The sequence below is a fragment of the Equus caballus genome, chromosome 3 (assembly GCF_041296265.1).
Source record: "Equus caballus isolate H_3958 breed thoroughbred chromosome 3, TB-T2T, whole genome shotgun sequence".
Taxonomy (NCBI): domain Eukaryota; kingdom Metazoa; phylum Chordata; class Mammalia; order Perissodactyla; family Equidae; genus Equus; species Equus caballus.
Window position 1 is genome coordinate 22251474 of NC_091686.1, and position 6372 is coordinate 22257845.

The 6372-nt window shown below is 43.8% G+C and overlaps 1 long non-coding RNA gene across 1 annotated transcript; it reads left to right on the top strand.

Moving 5' to 3' along the window:
- Positions 1-200: 200 nt before the first annotated feature.
- On the top strand, positions 201-5921 carry LOC111772672 (uncharacterized). The gene is made up of 3 exons (XR_002806675.2): positions 201-393; positions 798-942; positions 5720-5921. It is a non-coding gene; the product is annotated as an uncharacterized lncRNA (long non-coding RNA).
- The last annotated feature ends 451 nt before the right edge of the window (positions 5922-6372 follow it).

The following is a 6372-nucleotide window of genomic DNA, read 5'->3' on the forward strand; positions in this document are numbered from 1 at the left end:
CTGTGTTTTTATTGTTTTCCTTCTGGTCTGGGGCTTTTATAAATTGCTGGACGGTAGAGGAGCAGTTTTTTCTCATGGTGGTAGAATTCAGTTGCAGTTACAGCCTGTCGCCACTAGATGGGGGTCGAGAGCGGCGTGTTAGCTCTCCGCCTTGGGGCAAGATGGCTGCGCCCACTGGCTTTGCTTGGGGGGGAGGGGCTGTTACTCACACGCGCTGGTCTGGGTTCAGATCAGCGGGTCTCCACTGAATCAGAGGCAGGAGTCCTGGATGATCCCCCGGTTGCACGGCCCCTCCCCCGCTCCTTCCCGACCCGCGCCGCAGCCATCGCAGACTCTAGGGGAGGGAGCGATGTTCTCTCCTGCCGTTCCAGCGCCTCCAAAGGTGTAAGCAAGGTTATGATCTCTACTTTCTTGGTATTGTAGGTCTCTGACGAGCTGGCATTATGTTTATTCTCTGAAATTCAGTTCTTCTAATCTTTTGTTGTATTTTGGAGAGGAGAGAATCCCGGGTCTGCTCATCCCGCCATTTTGCTTCCGACATAATAATATGTGTAATTTTTGATAAATCAATCAACTATACGAGCAAGGGAGGAGTAAGTAAATAAGTGTTCTCAAATAAGGTATTTGAGAATTAGAGCCCAAAAGAAATCTGATGGGTTTATTTAACTTTAATTTTAGTTTATGTTCTTTTATTTCAGTTTTTGTGGAAGGGAAATTTAGAAACCAATGCCTTGACCTCTGTTTTGCCTAAGTTAAAAATATAACATCTTTTGGTCACTCTGCTACTTTTCTTCCAGGAACCCTCGGGCAGCCATTATGCATATGGTGAAAGGTTACAAGGGAAAGAGCTCTTTTCTGAGAACCCCCCCCAAACTTTCCAGTAAAGCAGCGAGCACAAGGATCGGATGGCTAAAGAGCAGAGAAGAAAAGGACTTAGCATTGGTATGTTAGAGATAATTTTCCAAAAAACATAGACTCACAACTCCTCACACAGATATAAAATGAACACATGCTGAAGACTTTATTTAACTCAATAATCTCTGAGGGAATCAGGCAGATGTTACAACTGGTTCAAAAGAGAATCTGAAGAACAGACCCTTTACAGATCAGGAATAATGAAATGAGTGTACAAAGGAGGCAAAAGTGATTTCTTCCAAAGAGGGAAAGGAAAATCAATGGAACCACTACCAGACAGGATAGAATTTACATGTCTTCAAACAACGGTTTTCTTTGTTTGTTTTTTTTTTTTGCGTTGTTATAAATTACCTACAATTCACAGAGTATAAAATAGCACAGTTTTCTACTGAAGACCAGATGTAAAGGCATTGCCTTGGCTTAAACTGGAAAAGTGGTGTGCTATAGGGTCTCAGAGCTTTGGGGGTTTGGGAAAATGTGGCCTGGAGCCAGCCCTGAGGGGAAATAATATGCAGTGGTGGGGGTTCTGACTCAGCAGGCTTGGAATGCAGCTGAGCATCTGTATTTTTGAATAGTTCCATGAGGCACCCCATTTGAGAACTAATCTGTTAATATAGGTTAGCACTTAATTTTCCATCCTAAAGGAGAGCCTAATCTAAGAATAATACAAATACTTTCCTAAATTTTTCTCTTAAAAAAAACAAATGGTTTTAATGGTTTTGGGAACATTCTATGGCATTTGGGGGCAAAGAGTTTACTTTCTCAATTCTATTCTAACTCTGAGGGTTTCATTTGGCCATCCCTGTCAGGGAGATGGTCCTTTGGGTGTGCAGATCAAGGGGAAATCCCTACATGTTCTTCCCATGGTCTTCTGGCCCTTTCCCCCTCAGAATATCCTGTGCATGTCAGACCCCAGAGTCAAGCTCAGGTGGCAGAGGGGACTTCTGGCTGGCTAAGCCTGCAGCGAGGGCAGAGCTGGCCAGCAGGGGGCAGCGCAGGCTCTGGCTGGGCCAGCCCACATCACGCACCCCGCTCCCTCAGCCTGAGCATTTCCTCCCCATCTGGGCGTGGGTGACTGTACTTCCCTCATCACAGGGCTGATAGAAAGCACACAGCTCGGTTTAGTTCAGTATTTCCTGAACTTCGAACACTACATGGGTGACCTGGGGAAGTTACTCAACTTCTCTGTGCCCAAGAGTCCACATTTGCAAAATAGGGATAATTGTTAATTGTACCCATCTCATGGGATTAAATAAAGTAACTATGTATAAAACCCTGGAAGCCGTGACCAGCATATATTAACACTATGGAAGCATTGGTTGTTGTCATTGTTGTTTATCAGGCACTGGGGACTCCTGAGTGAACAAGATAGCCGCTTAGAGAGTTCACAGCTCAATGAGAGAGGCAGAGAGGTGAACATGGTGTCATATCATAAAGAAAAAGGTGTGCGTGGGGTGTGGATAGGGTATGAAGGCAGAAGCAACCCAAAAACAGCTTCCCAGGGAATGAGTACTTAAGGAAGGCTTTTAGGAACAAATAAGACAAAGGGGCTTGCAGCTTAGGGAACCAAGGCAGGGAACAGTGTTCCAAACAAAGGGCAGCAAGTCGAAAGCAGGCGGGTTTGGGGAGCTTCAAGTTCAAATTCTTCCACTTGGACCAGAGAATGAGGAGAAGGGGCAAAGTAAAGGGAAAAGAGGCAGGAGACACAGGCAGGGCCAGATCGTAGAAGCTTTGGAAGTCAGCCATGTGTCCTTGGACCTCCCAATGTGGGCCTGTGGACTCCAAGCCAGGGCAGGCGACCTCCACTGCGGGGTCAGGAAGAAAATTAGAACTTCTATTTAATTTGTAAATGCTATCCCTTTGGTTACTTCTGTTTTCCACATCTGATTTGTAATGTAAGAAATAGATTAGTACAGTAGCATATGGACATAATTTATAAATAAATCGTGTATTGGCATGGCATGGCTAGGTTTGCGACTGTAGGCTGTGGGGAACCGCCAGAGATGGCTTTTCATCAGGGAAGTACCTTAGTCAAATTTGGTATAGAAATAACATCCTGGGAATTTTGGAGGGAGAGCTGGTCCAAGCCGAGGTCTTGATATTGCGGATGGAAAGGAAGTAGGTTTGAGTGATATTAAGGAAGTATAGCTCCGTAAACAAGAAGGAGCAAGTGATCAGTAAATCATGCCAAGTGGCCGGACAGTGAGTCGCTGAATGGCAAATGCTCAATGAAAGACAAATTCGGTGAGTCCTCGGTTGAACGTCAGTACTCAGTGAGTGTCAGATATTGGGAGCTATAAACATTTTTTACTACAGAGAAGCTAAGTGAATTCAAGATTGGAAAGTGTTTAGTTGTACTTGGATGTGTCAGTGATTTTGGCTAAAGATCATGAGAGGGTTGCTAGGAAGGAACCGGATCACACTCTTGGATGAGAAGAATGTACAGGGACAGGGCCGTTGCCAGGAGGAAGAGAGGCTGTTTTTCTAGGAGAAAGAGACTTAAGCGTATCTATAGGCTCAAGGGAAAGGGGATCAATAAAGGGAAGAAAAATAGAAACAGCCTCTCCGGTATGGATCCTCAGGCCTGCTTTCCTGGCAAGACCGCCCCTACCCCCCTCATCAGAGAAAGCCCTTCTCTTGCCAAAGCACTGATTTAAAACTCTTGAAAAGTATGACTCATGCAAATGTAAAGCGAGGATGTGTCAAAGATTTATTTAGCTCATTAATGACATAAGAGCAATATGAGAAAACTGGTTCAGAGGCAGATGGGAGAGCGTTTCTGGCCCATGAAAGGCAGAATGCTGGAAGGAGACGGCTGAGGCGGCTCCAAGGCTGGTTAATGTCTTGCAGGTACGGTCACCAAGCTCCCCAGTTTGCCTGGGACAGTGACGGTTTAGTGCTAAAAATTCTTCATCCTAGGAGACCCCTTAGCCCCTGGGCAGATGGGAAGAGCTGATCACCCCGTCTACACAGCAATGAACTACAAACTTTGAAGTTATTCTTTCTACTAGACAGGAAATCATTTGCCTCTTTACTTCACAAAAAGTATTTGCAATTGATCAAAAGAAAATCCAGTTTGAGCCTGAGCCCGAATCAAGAGCACGCAGTGAGTCAAATAAGGGCATACCACCCCTAGAGAATCCATAATTTGGGGTGGGCCTGGGAGACAACACCCCATATGACATCGAAGACATGCAGTTATCTTTTGCCTCATTTCCAAGTGTCAAATAAATTTTTCTTAACACTCTACAAAAACAAAACAAAAAGCAGTTTCTATACCTCATTCGCAAGCACCCATTTCTCTAGAGGAAAGAAAAGTTGTCAAGGGCAGGCCCAGTCTTCAGAGCCTGGGGGACTCCTTTTGGTGTAAGCTGTCCACTTGCATAATTAGAATTGTCCCTCATACACTATCCACCATTTCCAAAGGTTGCAGAGGGTTTAGAGCCCAGGCAGGTTAGAGCTCAGGCCCAGGGGACTTGGCTCACCCAGATAATCCAGGATAATTTGCTGATCTGGAGATCCTTAATCATATCTGCAAAGTTGCTTTTGCCATGTAAGGTGACACATTCACAGGTTTCAGGCAGTAGGATGTGGACATTTTTGGAGGCATTATTCTGTTTATAACAGTGTGGGCCAGAAATTCAGTAGGGCCTGGGCTGAGTGGTTAGTGGGTCTCCCACCAGGTTGCAGCCAAGACTTTGAGGCTGTAGTCATCTAGGTTTTAATGGGGCAAGAGGATCAGCTCCAAAGGTTGTTCACTCACATGGTGGGCAAGTTGATGCTGCTGCTGTCAGGAGGCCTCAATTCCTCTTCATCTGGGGCTCTCCACGGGGCTGCTTGAGTGTCATCAAGACATCGCAGCTGGTTCTTCCCAGAGCAAGAGATCCAAGAGACCAAGGTGGAGGCTGCAATGCCTTTTTTGAACTTTGCCTTGACAGTCACATGCTATCACTTCTGCAGTATTCTATTGTTCTATTGTTCTATTTTTCATGCAAGTCAGCCCTTATTGAACGTGGAAAGACAACACAAGGGGGTGAACACCAGAAGGCAAGGATCACTGGGGCCATCTCAGCAACTGGCTATCCCAGATGGTTATTATCATTCATCTTTTGATGTCTGGTATCCTTAAGAATTTTCCCAGATTGGGGAGACTTGGTCAAAGCATTCTTTGTTTTCAGAAAAAGTCTGTGAAAGCATGTGTATATATTAACTGTAAGAGTAATGTAACATCATAAGATGTACACTCTCCTATTTATAAACTACTTTCATTTTTGCCTATTCTATTAAGGCTTTGTTTGCAAAAATATTTTTTACATATTTTAATATTGTAATCATAACATACATAAAATTTTGCAGTATGATGAGGAGGTTAAGTTTTTGGTCTCTGGAGCCGTATTGCCTGGGTTCAAAGCCTGATTCTGCCACTGATTAGCTATGTGATCTTGAGAAAAGAACTTTGCTGTGCTTTAAATTTCTTATTAGCAAAATGAGGATACTAATACCACATGGGGTGCTGTGGAGGTTGAACGAGGTAACATATTTAAAGTATTTGTAACACCACCTGATCCATAGAAAGTGCCAAATGAGAGTTTGCTGTTATTATTATTTCTCTTAGCAGTATGTGATAAAACACTGTTATGGGTTTAATTGTGTCTCCCCTCAAAAAAAAGATACAGAAGTTCTAATCTCTGGTACCTCAGAATGTGACTTTATTTAGAGAGAGGTCTTTACGGAGGCGTTCAATTGAAAATAAGGTCATTAGGATGGGCCCTAATCCAATATGACTTATGTCCTTATAAAACAGGGGAATTTGGACACAGTGACAGATTTGCATAGAGGGAAGACAATGTAAAGAGACATAAGGACAAGATAGTGATCTACAAACCGAAGAGAGAGACCTGCAACAGACCCTTCCCTCACAGCCCCAGGAAGGAACGAATCTGATTGACACCTTGATCTTCTAGCCTTCAGAAGTGTGAGACAATAAATTTCTGTAGTTGACGCCACTCAGTCTGCAATGCTTTGTTATAGCACACGCTCTCCTGTGATGGTATATATACCTTTCCAGTTGTGATTATGGTAAGTATTAGATGTGTACTTATTGTAGGAATTGGTGTTACCACAATTTATTTAGCTGTTCCCCAATCATGGGCATTTGGAATGTTTTCAATGCCTCAATATTAGAGTGAATGCAGAAACAAATCATTTCTTTAGGATAAATTCTCAGGAGTCAGATTCCTGAGGTCCAAGAATATGGATCTTTTTGTGTTTTAATGTGTCTTGCCACTTTGTTTTCTCCAAGGACCAGTCTAGTGGCCCAGGTCTGAAACATGGCCCTGGCAAATCAAAGTCTTGTGTAATTAAGTCTCTATTCCAGCCTCTCCAGGACTTCAGGCACTTCGTCGTGCCCTCTGAGCATCATTATAGTTTCCATGGTGGCACCCAGTGAAGATGTCC